Here is an 18,802-nt window from a genome sequence, read left to right on the forward strand (position 1 = left end):
TGAGGGTAAAACTGACCACGTACTTGTATGATAAAGATACCATTGTGCAGTTGTCACAATCATAAAACATATAACCACAAAACAATGGGGTTTTAGTGATAAACAGTACGTTTCTCAGGATTTATTTGTTAACCTGTCTGGCTGCCATCTGTGTCTGTCAATCATAAACACCAAAATCCCACAGACCCACACACTCACTTTGTGGGTCAGTTTCTTTGGGTTGAAGCTGACTTTTACTTTTACATGCTAAGTTTGTTGCTCATGGATCGTTGTTCCAAAATCAACACCTCCCCCCCGCTCCCCCCACACACACACACATACACCTCTGTTCTCAGGACAGGCATCCTACCCAACCCCCCACCTTTCTCTCTTTCCCTCACTCTCCCTTGCCCTCTTTCTATGTAGGTGCCTCTCCTACTCTCCCTCAGTCTGAATTGACAATGTTTTATCCTACCCTCCCCTCTCAATGTGATTTTTCACCTGTGAAAGCGGGATCAGTATGATGCCTGTGCAATCCTCTGTGTGTGTGTGTGTGTGTGTGTGTGTGTGTGTGTGTGTGTGTGTGTGTGTGTGTGTGTGTGTGTGTGTGTGTGTGTGTGTGTGTGTGTGTGTGTGTGTGTGTGTGTGTGTGTGTGTGTGTGAGCAGGTCAGAGACTGGGAGGCTTACTCGCCGAACGAGGGAGAGGAGGGGCGACCTGAATAGTGGGGGATAAAGAGCAAGTGGCAGAGAGAACAGAGACGGGGGGGGAAGGGGTGTTTGTAAGGGTAGATGTCTGAGAGTGTGTGTGTGTTTGTGTGGGGGCTGTCTTGTTTGCAGCTTGTCAGCAATTGCTAGAGACAAGCTTCCCCTCCACCATGTGTGAAAGCTACTTGGCGTGAATGCCCGGACTGTACCAAGTGGCGGCGAGTCACGAGGGGGGAGCTGCAAGAAAAACAGATCCATGCAGAGACAATAGGCCCCTGAAGTGTCCCCCCCCCCCCAAGTTGCTTTGATGTTGTCCTAGTGTCTAGATGCTAGAGGGGACCAGGGGTTGCGAGGAGGAAGAAGTCTTTGTGTGCACTTTTTCACCGTCCAGGACAAAAGAGTGGGGAGTAAGAAGCCCAAAGAGAAGAAAAACACCAAACAAATGAAACCAAAGCGCTCCTCTAGATGTTTTGTGTCCGCGCTAGTGGGGAAGCGAGGGAAGGAGAGAGCGAGTGAGGAGAAGAGAGCTGCAGCAGCACAGGCTGATTGGGTGAGTAGTCTCTGTGTGTGTTCCTTCAGCTATGGTTGTTTTTTATTTTTTTCCAGGGGTTAGTTGTATTTAGGGGTTTGTGGGGGTGGAGGCTGGAGTTGGGAAGCTACTGGGTGAATTGCATGGTGTTGTTGTACTAGCTGTGTGGTAAAGCGTGCTTAAACAGCAGTGTGTGTGTGTGTGTGAGATTGTCAGTGTGGTTTGGAATGTGGGATTGATTAGTCTGTAAATGGGATAACCCCCCCTATGATAGTCTGACCCTCTGTGTGTGAGACAGAGAGAGTAACGGCGGTGAGGGAGGGTGTTAGGTGGGGAGGGAGAACCGTCTGAGATCTCCCCATTTCCATGTGTGAGACAGAGGTGAGACAATGAGACCGCCCTCCCCGTGTCAGCTTTGTCACTTGTGGTTGTGGCTGAACACAATGTTGGGGGAGTGTGTGGGGGGTAGGGTGGACCTATCTGCCCCTGAGGGTTTTTGGGGGTGGGGGGGCTATGTCTGACGAACCAAGTGAGCATGTGGGTAGCGGGCAGATTTCACACAACCAGCGGTTAGATTAGGAAAAAAAAGTCTGCTGTGATTTTTGGTTCTCCATTCCTTCCTTTCTGTCTCTCTTCCCTTTCCATGTTATGATGCTTGTCCACAGCTGCATTGTATCTTGAGAATTAGAACTCTCCATCTTATATACGGAGTCTTTGTTAGGCACTGGCAGTGAATGGCAGTTTTGGGGGGGGGGGTTCATCTTTCTGAGATTGTCTGTCATATTCACTTGGTTAACATTCAACACACAATTCAATGAGTGAACTGTGTACCTTGCTTGGGATTCAGATGGAATTAAAACGCATACAAAAGAAAAGCATTAGAGTCTTATACACAATGTCTTTGTGGAGGAAATATATATATATTTTTTTGCTTGATTCCTTGACTTCAATTCCGATTCGTTTCAAAAAGAATGGTTCACCGTGACTTTAGTTCACCATAACATTAGTTCACCAATGTGATTGTATATTTGTTTTTGGAATTATTTGGCCATTTCCATTCTCTCCCAATTCAGCAGTATATATAATCTGAGAGGTGCTGCTGTCAGTCTTTAATATGATTGTTTTTCTTCACTCTGGTCCTGAGTCAAAGGAAGTCCTCTCTGTCAAGAGGACATGATAGAATGAAGTATGTTTATTTCTTTCATTGGGTCCCCATTTAGCTTTTGCAGAATCAGCATCTACTTTTCCTGTAGTCCACAAAAAAACACCAAACATTAGTTGTTTTTTCATCTGTTTTTTTCAAGGTAATTTTGCTGTTTGCGTGAGTAATAGGAGATGGAAGGGAGTTCCATGCGATCATGGCTCTGTATAAAACTATGCGTTATCGTTCATTTGTTTTGGAATTGGGGACTGTGAAGAGACCCCTGGGGATATGCATGGGTGTCTTAGCTGAATGGTATTTGATTATGCAGACAACATGTCATTTTCGTCACAGTATTATTTCTCCTAAACACTAGGAGAAGCAGTAAACCCTACCCATTGATGGGGCTGCAGTGGAGTGGGTAGAGATATTCAAGTTCCTCGGTGACTTAAAATGGTCCACACACATGCCCATAGTCATGAAGAAGGCGCACCAGCACCTCTTCCCCCTCAGGAGATTAAAACGGTTTGGCATGGGCCTTCATATCCTCAAAAAGCTGCACCATTGAGAGCATCTTGACTGTATAAATCACTGCTTGGTATGACAACAGCACCGCCCTCGATCTCATGCCACTACAGAGGATGGTGCGGAAAGTCAAGTAAATCACTGGGCCCGAGCTCCCTGCCATCCAGGACCTCTATATCAGGTGATGTGAAAAGTAGGCCTGGAAAATCGTTAAAGACTCCAGCCACCTAAGCCATAGACTGTTTTCTCTGTTTCCGCACGGCAAGCGCTACCGGTGCAACAGCGTTGACACCAACAGGCACCTGAACAACTTCTATCCCCAAACCATTAGACTGCAAAATAGCGAACAAAATGGCTCCACAGAGTATCTGAGTTGACTCCTTTATTTTATTTTTGTACTGTCTCTATGCACACTCACAGGATTCTACACACACACATTTGGGTTGCTCACAAGCACAACATGCACACACGTTTATACGTTTATACTGACTCTACACACACGCACATACAATCATATATATATTATTATTATTATTATTATTATATTATTATTATATTATATATTATATTATTATATTATTATATATTATTATTATTATTATTATTATTATTATATTATTATTATTATATATTATTATTATTATTATATTATTATTATTATATTATTATATATTATTATTATTATTATTATTATTATATTATCACGTACCCTGCTGCTACTCTGTTTATCATATATCCTGATGCCAAGTCACTTTATGCATATATCTACCTCTGTCACTCCAGTATCCCTGCACATTGGAAATATAGTATTGGAACTGACCCTGTATATAGCTTCCTCACTTCTCGTGTTCTTCTTATTTCGTATTTTTGATTTATTTCTCATGTGTTTTTGTTTATTATTATTTTTTATTGAATTGTATTGTGTTTTTGTTATTTTTAGTATATTGATTACTACATGAGTGGGTTTAGAGCTAGCAAGAAAGGCATTTCACTGTACTTGTGCACGTGACATTAAAAGTTCAAACTTGAGAGGGGAGGAAAGGAGAAATACACTCGATTCTACATCAGTCCTGTCTGGGTCCTCAGACATCGGCTTCAAAGGTGTATTCGTTTAAAGGGATTTAAATTCACACTGTGGAGTCAGTGCTACAGTATAAGAGGCAGAGTTCACTTCCAGTTGATTCAAGCAATGCATTAAAGGGATTTTAATGTGTCAAAAAACGGAGAATAAATCATCTACCTGCGTTAACTGCCGTTTATACTACATCTAACTCACCTAAATAGAAGTACATGAGCACTGAATGAATGAGCGTGGGCAATCATGAGTGTTTTATTTGTGTAAGCTTGACCTAATAATGCATCAAAGAGTACTTGGATTTGTTGATAGAGCAGATTTGTGCCGCTGTGACACAGACACATTTTGTGTGTTCAAGACAAAAACTTTTCTAAGCGTGTTTCTCTGGACATTTTTCAGAGTAGGAAAAGCGATTAGGTTGTGAGCATTTTTGTTAGGCAAAAAAAGGCAGACTTGGCAACTTATGAATTTGCATATGACCTCGAGAATGCAACTTTAGTCTGTTTCTCTATACAACAGGAAATGGCATGAAACAAAAATTACACTGCTGTAGAATCAGTAAAAAAAATCATACTGAGTAATTAGGTAAAAGAAAAAAAGGGTTCTAGGGTTTAAAACGAGGGAAATTCTATCATTGAAAGGGATAGTTCATGAGTTCTAGGGTTTAAAACGAGGGAAATTCTATCATTGAAAGGGATAGTTCATGAGTTCTAGGGTTTAAAACAAGGGAAATTCTATTATTGAAAGAGATAGTTAATGAGTTCTAGGGTTCAAAACGAGGGAAATTCTATTATTGAAAGGGATAGTTCATGAGTTCTAGGGTTTAAAACAAGGGATATTCTATCATTGAAAGGGATAGTTCATGAGTTCTAGGGTTTAAAACAAGGGAAATTCTATCATTGAAAGGGATAGTTCATGAGTTCTAGGGTTTAAAACAAGGGAAATTCTATCATTGAAAGGGATAGTTCATGAGTTCTAGGGTTTAAAACGAGGGAAATTCTATCATTGAAAGGGATAGTTCATGAGTTCTAGGGTTTAAAACAAGGGAAATTCTATTATTGAAAGGGATAGTTCATGAGTTCTAGGGTTTAAAACGAGGGAAATTCTATCATTGAAAGAGATAGTTCATGAGTTCTAGGGTTTAAAACGAGGGAAATTCTATCATTGAAAGGGATAGTTCATGAGTTCTAGGGTTTAAAACAAGGGAAATTCTATCATTGAAAGAGATAGTTCATGAGTTCTAGGGTTTAAAACAAGGGAAATTCCATCATTGAAAGAGAGTTCACTGGGGAGAGTGCAACAGAATAAATGGGTTTATTCTTCACAGTTGTCAAATATCTAATGCATAAATTATGCCTATATTACAGCAACAGTTAATATTCCACTGCAAACATAAAAAAGCATTTAGTTAGATGACAGTTTAGTTAATGCCAGGATGTGAGAATGAACGCTCGCAATAGTTTCATTATGTCCCGGGGTCCCATCCCGTAGCAAATTTTTGGTCAGCAGAAATAACTTTCGAATGAGAATGTAGACTGGGGACTTAACTTGAAGACATGGTGATTCTAGGAGGTTCTTTCGGAGGTGTGTGGGGGGACGCGACATTCCAAAGACAGTTGCATTTTTAGAGGGGTCTATGGCAGAGAGATGATTCTCATGAATCATGCAACTGCTGAGATTGTCGCTTCAATCTGGGAACCAGAGTGAATCACATCACAGTTATATTTGAGCATACTACACACCCTCTTTGGCATAATCACCGCACCTTTTTGTGCCCGGATTCGGGTTCATGTATTAAGCTAGTGCTGGCTATTGGAGAAGAGGGTAGTGAGAAAGAGTCTTTGTAAGCCCTGCAGCACAGCCTGGCCTCGGGGACCCATCCCCCATCAACAGGCCCGGTAATCAACATGGATTTCTGCCCAAAGTGGTGACAAATTTACCGGTGCTATAGCTAAGCAATTTCAAGGAAAAACGAGCAGAGGATCCAATAATTGATAGAAGGATCAATGGCCGTGGTTCAGGAGAGAAAGAGAGGAGCTCTGCTGGATGGGCAGACAGCAATCAGACATTTGGCCTCAGCTCCCTACTCTGTCAGGACCGGACTGAGGGGTAGGAGAGAGAGAGAGACAGGTTGATGAACGCAGGGTTAGAAGTATAGGTGGTAGATGAGTGTTTGGATCATTTGTCTTAGTTCACTCAGATGGTCAGATTATCTCCCAGTCTCTCTCTGCTTGATGACTTCCCCATGTGTTCCAGCCAGTCTGTCTGAGATGGCTGCTGAACTCATTCAGCTGCATGGCTTCACAGAGTACAGGGGCTGTCCAGACAGCCCAAGTTCTCTCTACAAAGACCAGAAGTCCCTGACATCTACCTAAGCCTCTGTCACTGGGGAAAAACTTCCCTCAAGTACTGCTACTGAGAAATGTCTAAGGAGGCTTGAGCCAGAATTCAACCAATTGTAAATGAAGGGAAAACCACACTGTGCATTGACTGAGAAAGTTTATGCTGTATTTTAAGGACAGGCGAGGTTTTGTGTCAATATCAAATGGCAATATCCACGAAAGAATCAGCTTGCATGGTGTGTCGTTTGAAAACACTTAGCACCTCCGATACAGTGTAAACAGAGTGAATCTCCAGTGTGTTTTTCTTCATAAGTTATCAAGGTGTGTGTTGAGGACTGTGTCTACTCTATAGAGTTGCTACCTTCCTCAAGTGTCAAACCGACATTAAGTTCAGCGTGATATCACCGATGCTAGCTAAATAATAGCACACAAGACTTGGTTGAACTCCCCAGCTTCACTTCATCTCTATCAGGCATGTTACAGCACACAAAGCATGTGCTTGTACAAGAGGCTCTTCACACCTGGGTGGGCTCTACAAAAGTACTCGGAGCAGGTGAGAGATAATGCAGGGGAACACACATTAGCGATAGCGATAGCATTAGCATTAGCGCATAACATTAGCAGTGCTGCTGTCTCAGCTAGGGCTGTGGCGGTCACGAAGTTTCGTCAGCCGTTGATTGTCAAGCAAATAACTGTCGGCCTCATGGTAATTGAGCGTTAATTAACACACACACATTCAACATCTCCTGGCTTCCACACACAGCCTACAAGCCACATCTACATTTTCAAAAGTCGGATAAATCCATGTAATATAGCCCACACCGTCACAATAAATCCATTATTTATTTTAGACAGGTCTAAAGAAGCATGATGTGAAAATGTAGACTATTTCAGAAGTACATAATAGCATACTCAGAGTTGTCCTTATGTTAGACCCTGATCTAGCTATGCCATATGGCTGTGGGCTGCGCTTGTTAATTTAGCAGACAAGATTTGCTTCGATTATTTTATAGGATGAAAAATACATCCGAACAAAGCTGAATAAAATATAAATAATATTTTCTCCAAACGATTTGAGGGAGTGTGCACGTGCGGCTATTCTGTGTTGAGCGGTTATTAACAAAACAAATAGGTATTCCTATATGCTTAATTTGGAGTTACTGCAGATTTTTACAATTGCTAACAAGCATTTACCTATACTTCAAGATACTTTTCTAAACTCTTAACACAGCAACACACCTAAACACACCTACATCACACAATTAGCCAAATAGTTAATTTTCTGCTCAAAACCACATTTTGTTCATTAAATACCAACTCTACATTTCAAAATGCTAAAAATGGGATGGGCTGCAAACCAGTTTGTGATTGCACGTGAATGGTGGAATGCTACATTGTCCCACCCAATCACACATGTCCTCATGTTTTCTCCCAGCTGTTCCCTTCCTGCTTCTGGCACCAGTTGTTGGTGGAGGTCATCTCAAAACAAAAGAAGGCGCTCAGTGTTGTCGGAACCAATCTGGCATTTCTGCAGGACCAAACCAGCACTCGGGGCTGCAGCACACATTGTGATATTAGCTCCTCTCTGACCCGGCACATCAACGGTGGCCCTTTTCCCCGATGATGTTTCTTCCCCGCCGATGTGTTTTTGCCAGGTTAAACCCTGCCTCGTCTCCATCAATGATTTCAAGTGGGGTCTGATTAGTCTCCAACTCCGTGACTCTCTGAAAGAAATCAAAACATAGTATGTGTAAATGCTTTTCAGTATGTCCTACTGTATGTACTGTAACTCATGTTTACATGTAGAGTAGCATAGTGTAAAACTCACTATAGAACAAGACATAATGGATGGACACCAATCCTGGACGTATTGGTGCCGGAGTTCTTTGACCCACTCACTGTTCCTTTCAAAAGGAACTGTGTAAAACTTTCATTCAAACTCTGTGTTTGGTCAGAGTCCGAACCAATGGTGGTCAGACTGATGCTTCTCCACACTGTGAAACACCAGGTTGTCCTCTACAATTCTGGTCTGAATATCTCTCAGTTTTATTGCATTGCCAGCAATGACCAATCCTACAATGGTCTTGGTTTTCACTGGGGAGCTTTCCTCTTCCCCCAGAAGGAGGAAGACATTAGCATCCTTTAGAGGAACAAAAATACAACAAATATATTTGCATTGGGGCTGGTGCCCTACAGTTCCTGTGAGACATAGCAACAGTAATGATAGAAGAAGCTCTTGTAAAATGCATTACTTACCTGTTGGTTCGTTGAAAACTCTGGATAATGGAAGCCACGGTTGACCGTCTGAGATTAGGCTGGACTGTTTCACCAGCCTCTCTCAGTGATAGACCATGGTACTAGGCTGGACTGTTTCACCAGCCTCTCTCAGTGATAGACCATGGTACTAGGCAGGACTGTTTCACCAGCCTCTCTCAGTGATAGACCATGGTATTAGGCAGGACTGTTTCACCAGCCTCTCTCAGTGATAGACCATGGTACTAGGCAGGACTGTTTCACCAGCCTCTCTCAGTGATAGACCATGGTACTAGGCAGGACTGTTTCACCAGCCTCTCTCAGTGATAGACCATGGTATTAGGCTGGACTGTTTCACCAGCCTCTCTCAGTGATAGACCATGGTACTAGGCAGGACTGTTTCACCAGCCTCTCTCAGTGATAGACCATGGTATTAGGCAGGACTGTTTCACCAGCCTCTCTCAGTGATGGACCATGGTATTAGGCAGGACTGTTTCACCAGCCTCTCTCAGTGATAGACCATGGTATTAGGCAGGACTGTTTCACCAGCCTCTCTCAGTGATAGACCATGGTATTAGGCTGGACTGTTTCACCAGCCTCTTTCAGTTCATCCTATCCTTCTCCCTTGTCCTGGTCCAACTACTCCTCTGCCTGGTCCAGCTACTCCTCTCCCTGGTCCAACTACTCCTCTCCCTGGTCCAACTACTCCTCTCCCTGGTCCAACTACTCCTCTGCCTGGTCCAACTACTCCTCTGCCTGGTCCAACTACTCCTCTGCCTGGTCCAACTACTCCTCTGCCCGGTCCAGCTAATCCTCTGCCTGGTCCAACTACTCCTATGCCTCCCCTGCCTGGTCCAACTACTCCTCTGCCTGGTCCAGCTACAGTCAATTATGAAAATAGAGCAGTAATGATCCCAAAGCAAAGAAGCAGGTATTATTTCCATGTGACTGTGACGAACCAGAGGGGTTCTAGGAAAGAAGTGGCACTGAAATGGAAGAGACATCATCACCTTTTACTGTAGAAGGCTTTGTATCAGCATCCTCTAGTTGTGTGTGTGTGAGTGCGTGCGTGCGTGCATGCGTCCAACTACTCCTCTGCTCGGTCCAGCTAATCCTCTGCCTGGTCCAACTAGTCCTCTGCCTCCTCTGCCTGGTCCAACTACTCCTCTGTCTGGTCCAGCTACTCCTCTGCCTGGTCCAGCTACTCCTCTGCCTGGTCCAGCTACTCCTCTCCCTGGTCCAACTACTCTGTCTGGTCCAGCTACTCCTCTGCCTGGTCCAGCTACTCCTCTGCCTGGTCCGGCTACTCCCCTCCCTGGTCCAACTACTCTGTCTGGTCCAGATACTCATCTGCCTGGTCCAGATACTCCTCTGCCTGGTCCAGATACTCCTCTGCCTGGTCCAGCTACTCCTCTGCCTGGTCCAACTACTCATCTGCCTGGTCCAGCTACTCCTCTGCCTGGTCCAGCTACTCATCTGCCTGGTCCAGATACTCCTCTGCCTGGTCCAGCTACTCCTCTGCCTGGTCCAACTACTCATCTGCCTGGTCCAGCTACTCCTCTGCCTGGTCCAGCTACTCCTCTGTCTGGTCCAGCTACTCCTCTGCCTGGTCCAGCTACTCCTCTGTCTGGTCCAGCTCCTCTGCCTGGTCCAGCTACTCCTCTGTCTGGTCCAGCTCCTCTGCCTGGTCCAGCTACTCCTCTGCCTGGTCCAGCTCCTCTGCCTGGTCCAGCTACTCCTCTGCCTGGTCCAGCTACTCCTCTGCCTGGTCCGGCTACTCCCCTCCCTGGTCCAACTACTCTGTCTGGTCCAGCTACTCCTCTGCCTGGTCCAGCTACTCCTCTGCCTGGTCCGGCTACTCCCCTCCCTGGTCCAACTACTCTGTCTGGTCCAGCTACTCATCTGCCTGGTCCAGATACTCCTCTGCCTGGTCCAGATACTCCTCTGCCTGGTCCAGCTACTCCTCTGCCTGGTCCAACTACTCATCTGCCTGGTCCAGCTACTCCTCTGCCTGGTCCAGCTACTCCTCTGTCTGGTCCAGCTCCTCTGCCTGGTCCAGCTACTCATCTGTCTGGTCCAGCTACTCCTCTGTCTGGTCTAGCTCCTCTGCCTGGTCCAGCTACTCTGTCTGGTCCAGCTCCTCTGCCTGGTCCAGCTCCTCTGTCTGGTCCAGCTCCTCTGCCTGGTCCAGCTCCTCTGTCTGGTCCAGCTCCTCTGCCTGGTCCAGCTCCTCTGTCTGGTCCAGCTCCTCTGCCTGGTCCAGCTCCTCTGCCTGGTCCAACTACTCATCTGCCTGGTCCAGCTACTCCTCTGCCTGGTCCAGCTTATCTGTCTGGTCCAGCTCCTCTGCCTGGTCCAGCTACTCCTCTGTCTGGTCCAGCTACTCCTCTGTCTGGTCCAGCTCCTCTGCCTGGTCCAGCTACTCCTCTGTCTGGTCCAGCTACTCCTCTGTCTGGTCCAGCTCCTCTGTCTGGTCCAGCTACTCCTCTGCCTGGTCCGGCTACTCCCCTCCCTGGTCCAACTACTCCTCTCCCTTGTCCAGACATTATTTGTCCTCTGTCTGCTTCTCTGTGTTGTTCTGTAACCACATTGACCAAAATCAATCCAAAGAGTCCCCTTTTCACCATGTACTGCTTTTATTATAAAGGTGCACTTTATTGGTGAAAATGATCTTCCCCAAACCTGAAACTCACGCGTTGCATATGTATGCCAGTCAGTGGTGGAAAAAGTACCCAATTGTCATACTTGAGTAAAAGTAAAGATACCTTAATAGAAAAGGACTCAAGTAAAAGTGAAAGTCACCCAGTAAAATACTACTTGAGTTAAAGTCTAAAAGTATTCGGTTTTAAATATACTTAAGTGTCAAACTTAAAAATGATAAAATATACTTTAGTATCAAAAGTAAAAGTACAAATTTAAATAATTTCAAAATCCTTACATTAAGCAAAGCAGACAGACACATTTTATAGTTTTTATTTTATTTACAGATAGCTAGGGGCACGATCCAACACTCAGACATAATTGACAAACGAACCATGTGTTTAGTGAGTCTGCCATATAAGAGGCAGTAGGGATGACCACTCACTCTTGATAAGTGAGTAAATAAGAACATTTTCCTGTTCTGCTAAGCATTCAAAATACAACGAATACCTTTGTGTGTCAGGGAAAATGTACGGAGTAAAAAGTACATACTTTTCTTTAGGAATGTAGTGAAGTAAAAGTAAAAGTTGTCAAAAATATAAATAGTAAAGTAGAGTACAGATACCCCAAAAAACTGCTTAAGTAGTACTTTAAAGTATTTTTACTTTAGTATAAGTATAAGTATAAGTACTTTACACCACTGATGCCAGTTAGGCTCTACACCTGCCATAAAGCGGATTAATGTGCTTAATTTTAAGAAGATCTTTGGCCACTTTAGCTGTGATACAAACCTTATTAAAACATGTAGGCCTATGGGCTGGCTACATGAGGTGTTTGACTATGATTAGAAAAACTTTAAAAAAGGCATTGTTTCTTATGCTGGGCATCATTCACAAGCTATAATATATACTTCACAAGTGATAGGCTAATATTCTTACCCATCAGACTATTTTTGATTTAATCTCGTCTTTACATATACTAAATAATATATGTGCGAAATTTGTTTTGATTTAGAATGGACCATTATCATGCACCTGTATAGAAACAGGGGCAGTGGGACAAAATGTAATCTTTGCACTTAAATAGTGAATGGAGGACACTTTTCCCTGTGGTTTATTTTCATGCCAGCCAGAAAGGCTATACTCCTGTTGTAAATATATTAAATGTGCTTAATATTAGGACAGTTGAGAAATAAATAGTAGGCCTAGCCTATAGAAAGCTGATGGGATCCTCCTCTATTTAGTAGAAGCCATCACTCTGTTTTCTCCCCCAACTGCATAGCCTATAGAAACTTTGCACAACATGAGCTCATGGGCTCTCATGAAGTGTTTGATTAGATTTTCGATACATTTCCATTGATGTCAGAGTGATTCGAGGGACAGTAGAGTGCGGAGTACGAGTCCGTTAGCAAGTTTGTAGGCTACTATTGACCATCAGAGCTTGGAGAAGCCTAATTACCTTCAACGGTCACATGGAATTTGACTGCCTTCATGACTCGTGACCGACGGTGTGGCGGTAATACGGTCACCGCAATAGCCCTAGTCTCAGTTCTTGTTAGAGATGCATTGATCTGGTGTTTGTTTGTTATCGTCAATGGTCTCTCGTGGCTCTGCTCAATGCCAAGATGAGGGAAATCTAATTTGGGAGAGAGTTCTCTCCACGATGGAACACAGCTGTAGGAAACCTTGCTATAGTCTCCTGCTTTGTACACATCAGGGACGTGTTCATTAGGCACCAAACAGAAGAAGCTAAAACAAAGAGGGACTACCTGGACTTGGTCCAATAAGAAACAGTTACTTGGGTTTCCTGTTACGTGCCCTAATGAACACAACCCAGATGGGTGATGATCAAGGAGAGAGACAATGACCACCTCTGTGAATGTGTACAGCACATTAGATCACAACTCTGGCTGTGGATTGCCCTTGGCTTTCCCATGTAGTACTATAATAGGATAGTATATTCTCTGCAGCTAACGACTAGAGCCGTAACAAGGCAGGACAGTAAAAGGGTTGTTTTCTCTTAGAAATAGTGCTGTTGTTCACTAGCTGGAATGTTTCGTGACTTTTCCATGGCTGCACTGATATAGCTGGCGCAAATGATGGTGCTACTCCGGCGGAAGGCCTGTAATGCTGCTCTATTTGCTGTTAGCGCTCCGTGATATCAGCACAGACCTGCACTTTAGTTCCAATTAATGGACTCAGCATGGGTGAGGAATCAGCTTCGCCAGCATATTAGACAAACGTACGTACATGCACACACACACACACACACACACACACACACACACACACACACACACACACACACACACACACACACACACACACACACACACACACACACACACACACACACACACACACACACACACACACACACACACACACACACACACACACACACACACACACACACACACAACTAGAGGATGCCGATACAAAGCCTTCTCCAGTAAAAGGTGGTGATGTCTCTTCCATTTCAGTGCCACTTCTTTCCTAGAACCCCTCTGGTTCGTCACAGTCACATGGAAATAATACCTGCCCCTTTGCTTTGGGATCATTACTGCTCTATTTTCATAATTGACTGTGTCTGCATGTTGGATCTGGTTCCCATTTCCCCAGGATTTATACTGCTCTATTACATTCCTCTCTCTTCAATTCACATGCACAGAGCCACAGGAGAATTCGATACGCTTCGCATTTTGGGAAATCTGAGACTGAGAGAAAGCGAGAGAGAGAGAGAGAGGAAAAAAGAGGGTCTGAAAAGAAAAATGTAAAAATAATGACACAGGATCAAAATCTAGAATTGCTGTGTGGAGGTCAGGTTCCTGGTTTAGTGCTTTGTGGTGCCTTAACCTCCTGGTTGGGCAGAGGTTAAAACAGATCATTGGCTGCTGGTCTCTGGTCCATGGTGGTGGCACTGGTGGCAGTGTGGGATAGCAGGCATCAGGGAGGAGGGTGAGTCATCAGGGAGGAGGGTGAGTCATCAGGGAGGAGGGCGAGTCATCAGGGAGGAGGGCGAGTCATCAGGGAGCCCAGCGCTCACAATATACAAGTAGCAAAAAGGACTGGAGAAAGGGAGGGAGGGAAGGAGGGGGAGAAGGGAGGGGGCTGTGATGAATTCAAAGCAGTCTTGCTTGACTGGTGATGTTTATTGGTCCATGGAAGCTTCTGGAAGTATGCTAATGACTCTTATCCTGTGTGTGTGTGTGTGTGTGTGTGTGTGTGTGTGTGTGTGTGTGTGTGTGTGTGTGTGTGTGTGTGTGTGTGTGTGTGTGTGTGTGTGTGTGTGTGTGTGTGTGTGTGTGTGTGTGTGTGTGTGTGTGTGAGAGAGGCGATGAGCGACTTTCCCCAACATCTCTCACTGTCTGTCACACATGTACACAAACACACACACCCCCAGGGAGACACACAGAGGCACATGTGGAAAAGGGTCAGGAAGGTACTCTGAATCTGGAAGAAAAAAAACATACTCACCGTGACATGTAGCGAGAGGGAGAGATACGAGGAGAGGGGGAGAGATACGAGGAGAGAGGGAGAGATACGAGGAGAGGGGGAGAGATACGAGGAGAGGGGGAGAGATACGAGGAGAGAGGGAGAGATACGAGGAGAGGGGGAGATTCCTGGACAGCATGTGCTGCTGTAGGTGCATAACCGTAAAAAGAGCATAGCGAGAGAGGATCGGGATAGTCAAAGTGCTGTGATCCTTTCCAATCTGATATGACAGATTGGAGCAGATTGGAACCGATTCAGATCGGTTCAGCTGATTAATGGTCCTGTTCATGTCCAGAGTCCACTTCGTTGATTATTTTGGCAAGTGTGAACGACTGGGTTCGAAACCCGGGTCTCCTATGTGCCTCAAAACTGTGAGCCTGCTGAGCTAAACGCTATCAGAACCCTGACAATTGTCCATCTTTTCTAACAGATCTGCTATGACACAGCTTCGTCACGGATAATAATGTAATTATCATTCGATTCACTGGAACCCCATGCCTTCCTCAAGGACAAGGGCTTTTCATTCAGACATAGAGCATGTTTTATACACTCCTAAACCACACATCGTCTCCCATGGCAACAGGTGCATTTCTCAGTGCCACAGGTAGTGTGTGTGTGTCAACATCACAGCACAGCAAAGGTCACCTCGTAGTCTTCGCGAGGAGCCACTGGAGCCACACGCTCTACCCGTTACTTTGTATTTGCAGGAACAACGGTTAGCATAATTTTTTAAACCTCTCTCACACATTGTAGCCCCTTCACCCTGCTCTCAGCACTTATCTCAACCTCAGCTACCAATACGATATCTCCTTATACTGTACAGAGTGTACTACTAGCAAGGCAAGGCAATCAAAATCATACCGACCTTGCCCTGCCCCCCCCTCATGCTGTGAATGATAAGCACTGTGGTATGTTCCATCCTACTCCTATCTCAAGGCTCCTATACGCTCATGCACCCCATACAGGCATAGACAGCTCTCCCACATGGATTTACTGTGTGAGGGGGTGTATTGTGTGTCGTGACTTTGGCTGCGGGGTCGCGTGGAGCAGGTTGGTATTTATTGTTGTGAATCTTGACCTGGAGGCAGTTCTGGTGACTAGCTGGTACAGCCACAATTACATTTACATTTAAGTCATTTAGCAGACGCTCTTATCCAGAGCGACTTACTGGTGCATTCACCTTATGACATCCAGTGGAACAGCCACTTTACAATAGTGCATCTAAATCTTTGTGTCAATCAAAAGGTTTTTAAAAAATCTGATTTTGAACCTTAACCCTAACCTTAAATTAAGACCAAAAAGCACATTTTTGTTTTCATGAATCTTTACGATATAGCCAAGTTTGACTCTGCAGCCGGCCTATCTCGTGGAAATCGCTCAGTTTTGCCTCCAGGGCAAGGTTCATGACAATCAATATCAACCTGCTTGGGTGGATGACGAGCTGATCTTGTGTCAGCGAGTGTCCCCGTTTGCATGATCATCTCTTGTATTTGCAGTGGGAATGTCGTGTGGAAATGTGGTGTTTGTGTGTGTATATTGTATGCATGTGCTGGGTGTCTGTCTGTTTGTGTATGCGTGCTGTGGTGCAGAGCAGTAATGCTTCTGCTCAGCGTAGCAGATCACACTAGCATCTGCGCAGCTGTGCCGGCTCCTCCGAGAGCACGGGGAACGGGCGCAGCTGTGCATCTCTTTCTCTCCTCCTGCTGTCTTTTCTCTTTCTTACTCGCTCTTTCTCTTCCCATCTCTCTTTCTTTTTTTCTTCATCTCTCTCTCTATCCCTCTATCTCTCTGCTATCATCCTCCCTCCCTTTTTCTCTCCTGTCTTTACTTTGCGTCTCTATCTTTCTCCCTCCCCTCTCTCACTCTCTATCTTTCTCCCTCCCCTCTCTCTCTCACTCTCTATCTTTCTCTCTCACTCTCTATCTTTCTCCCTCCCCTCCCCTCTCTCACTCTCTATCTTTCTCCCTCCCCTCTCTATCTTTCTCCCTCCCCTCCCCTCTCTCACTCTCTATCTTTCTCCCTCCCCTCTCTATCTTTCTCCCTCCCCTCTCTATCTTTCTCCCTCCCCTCCCTTCTCTCACTCTCTATCTTTCTCCCTCCCCTCTCTATCTTTCTCCCTCCCCTCTCTCTCACTCTCGATCTTTCTCCCTCCCCTCTCTCTCTCTCACTCTCTATCTTTCTCCCTCCCCTCCCCTCTCTCTCTCACTCTCTATCTTTCTCCCTCCCCCTCTATCTTTCTCCCTCCCCTCTCTCTCACTCTCCTCTTTCTCCTCCCCTCTTTCTCTCTCCTTTCTATCTTTCTCCCTCCCCCCTCTCCTCACTCTCTATCTTTCCCTCCCTCTCTATCTTTCTCCCTCCCTTTTCTCCTCTCTATCTTTTTCCCTCCCCTCCCTCTCTCTCACTCTCTATCTTTCCCTCCCCTCTCTATCTTTTCCCTCCCTCTCCTATCTTTCTCCCTCCCTCTCTATCTTTCTCCCTCCCCCTCCTCCTCTCTATCTTTCTCCCTCCCCTCTCTCTATCTTTCTCCCTCCCCTCTCTCACTCTCTATCTTTCTCCCTCCCTCCCCTCTCTATCTTTCTCCCTCCCCTCTCTCTATCTTTCTCCCTCCCCTCTCTCAATCTTTCTCCCTCCCCTCTCTCAATCTTTCTCCTTCCCCTCGCTCACGCTCTCTCACTGTCTGCTATCTTTCTTCTGTGTGTCTCTCTCTCTCTCCCTGCCTCTGACCCTCCTCCCTTCCTTCACCTCCTCTTCTTCTTTCTGGTGAATTCAGACGCCGGCCTGTCTTTCTGTCACTCAATCGTGGTTCCACCAAGGACTTGTTGGGCTGTACCCCATGGTAGCCCTCATCAAAAAGCAGAGACCGGTACGTTCGATGTTGATCCATCAAACCCACATACTACTGGTCCCATAGATCAGCACAGGCCAGCTCTCACCACACCTCCGTGCAGTGCATTGTGGGTGTGACTCCAAAGCCCAAGGGATTTTGGCTCTCGACTCAACGTCCTGTGCTTTACTTGGCCCACGGCTTCGTGGAACCCTGGCCTTTGGAGCTGCTCCTTAGTTAGTATGTGAAAATAAACTTGAACTATTCACTGTTTGGATAAGCCCCGTGTTCCAGCACTTTGTTGTACTTTGAGGAGGAAATGGACTATGAAATGAGAAAGTTCAGATTCAGAACATCCAAAGCACATGGAGAATAGCTATACTGATAATTCAATCTCGCCTAAAGAACAGGGCCAGTTTCCCGTACACAGATGATGTAAATCTAGTTCTCAACTAAAAAGCTATTTCAATGGGGATTCTCCATGGAACATCATTTTTAACCCAGGACTAGTCTTAATCTAGGTCCAGAGTTAGGAGGCCATTTTACCAGATTTTTTTGCTCTATAAGAAGGTGATTGGGCCAAAGAGAAGATTGTGTTAGTTGTTCAGATCCAGACTCTGGGTGGCCTGCTTTTGTTTTCAGAGCCAGTAACATAACAGTGTATCACTAAGAGGGTTTTTCAAAGGAAGGAGCTATTCTATTTTCGAAAGACAGGGGCAGTTATGCAGTGTTTATCAAGCTTTTAAGAGGTATTTAGGGCATATAGCCTAGTAGCTGGGGTAAAACTTCTGTCTTTACAGTGAAACAGAATGCGGGCCAAGGTGTGTTGAGAGTATTAGTAGTTCTGAGGATCAGTAATTTAGAGTTGTGTTTATGCTAAATAAGCTAAACCAAATCTATAAGTGGTTTCAATTCTGCCGAAACCTAACGCTGAAAATTCGAGATGATGTGACACACAACTGAAATCCCATTGAAAACCCAGAGAGCCCATTTCGCCAGAAGCCAATATTGTGTTCAACCTGGTGTGATTATCCTTCCCAAAACCCTCCCTGTAGCCCTTGCCAGTAATATTTTCATAATTTCTATCAAGGTTTCATTCCTCTCCCAGCAGGACACATACACACAAACACACAGACACTCCACAAGCTAGCTAGCTAAATAAAGTAAGACAAAACGTTTTTTGAAACCTTTTCAGCACAGGTTGGCTGTACGATCAATAGTGTTTCCACTGTAGGTAAACGACGCTCAGAGCTGCAGCAGTATTGGACTGTCAAAACAGGGCGTCACAGAGGGC

General features: G+C 45.0%; 1 protein-coding gene across 1 annotated transcript in view; it reads left to right on the forward strand.

Moving 5' to 3' along the window:
- Positions 1–983: 983 nt before the first annotated feature.
- The window catches only part of LOC118370153 (B-cell CLL/lymphoma 9 protein-like), a 109,853-nt gene continuing 92,034 nt past the window's right edge, over positions 984–18,802 (forward strand). Inside the window, exon 1 of the mRNA XM_052499068.1 lies at positions 984–1,235. The gene's annotated coding sequence lies outside the window, so the exon portion shown is untranslated. The remainder of the gene's footprint in view (positions 1,236–18,802) is intronic.

Source organism: Oncorhynchus keta, chromosome 37, assembly GCF_023373465.1.
Source record: "Oncorhynchus keta strain PuntledgeMale-10-30-2019 chromosome 37, Oket_V2, whole genome shotgun sequence".
Lineage (NCBI taxonomy): Eukaryota > Metazoa > Chordata > Actinopteri > Salmoniformes > Salmonidae > Oncorhynchus > Oncorhynchus keta.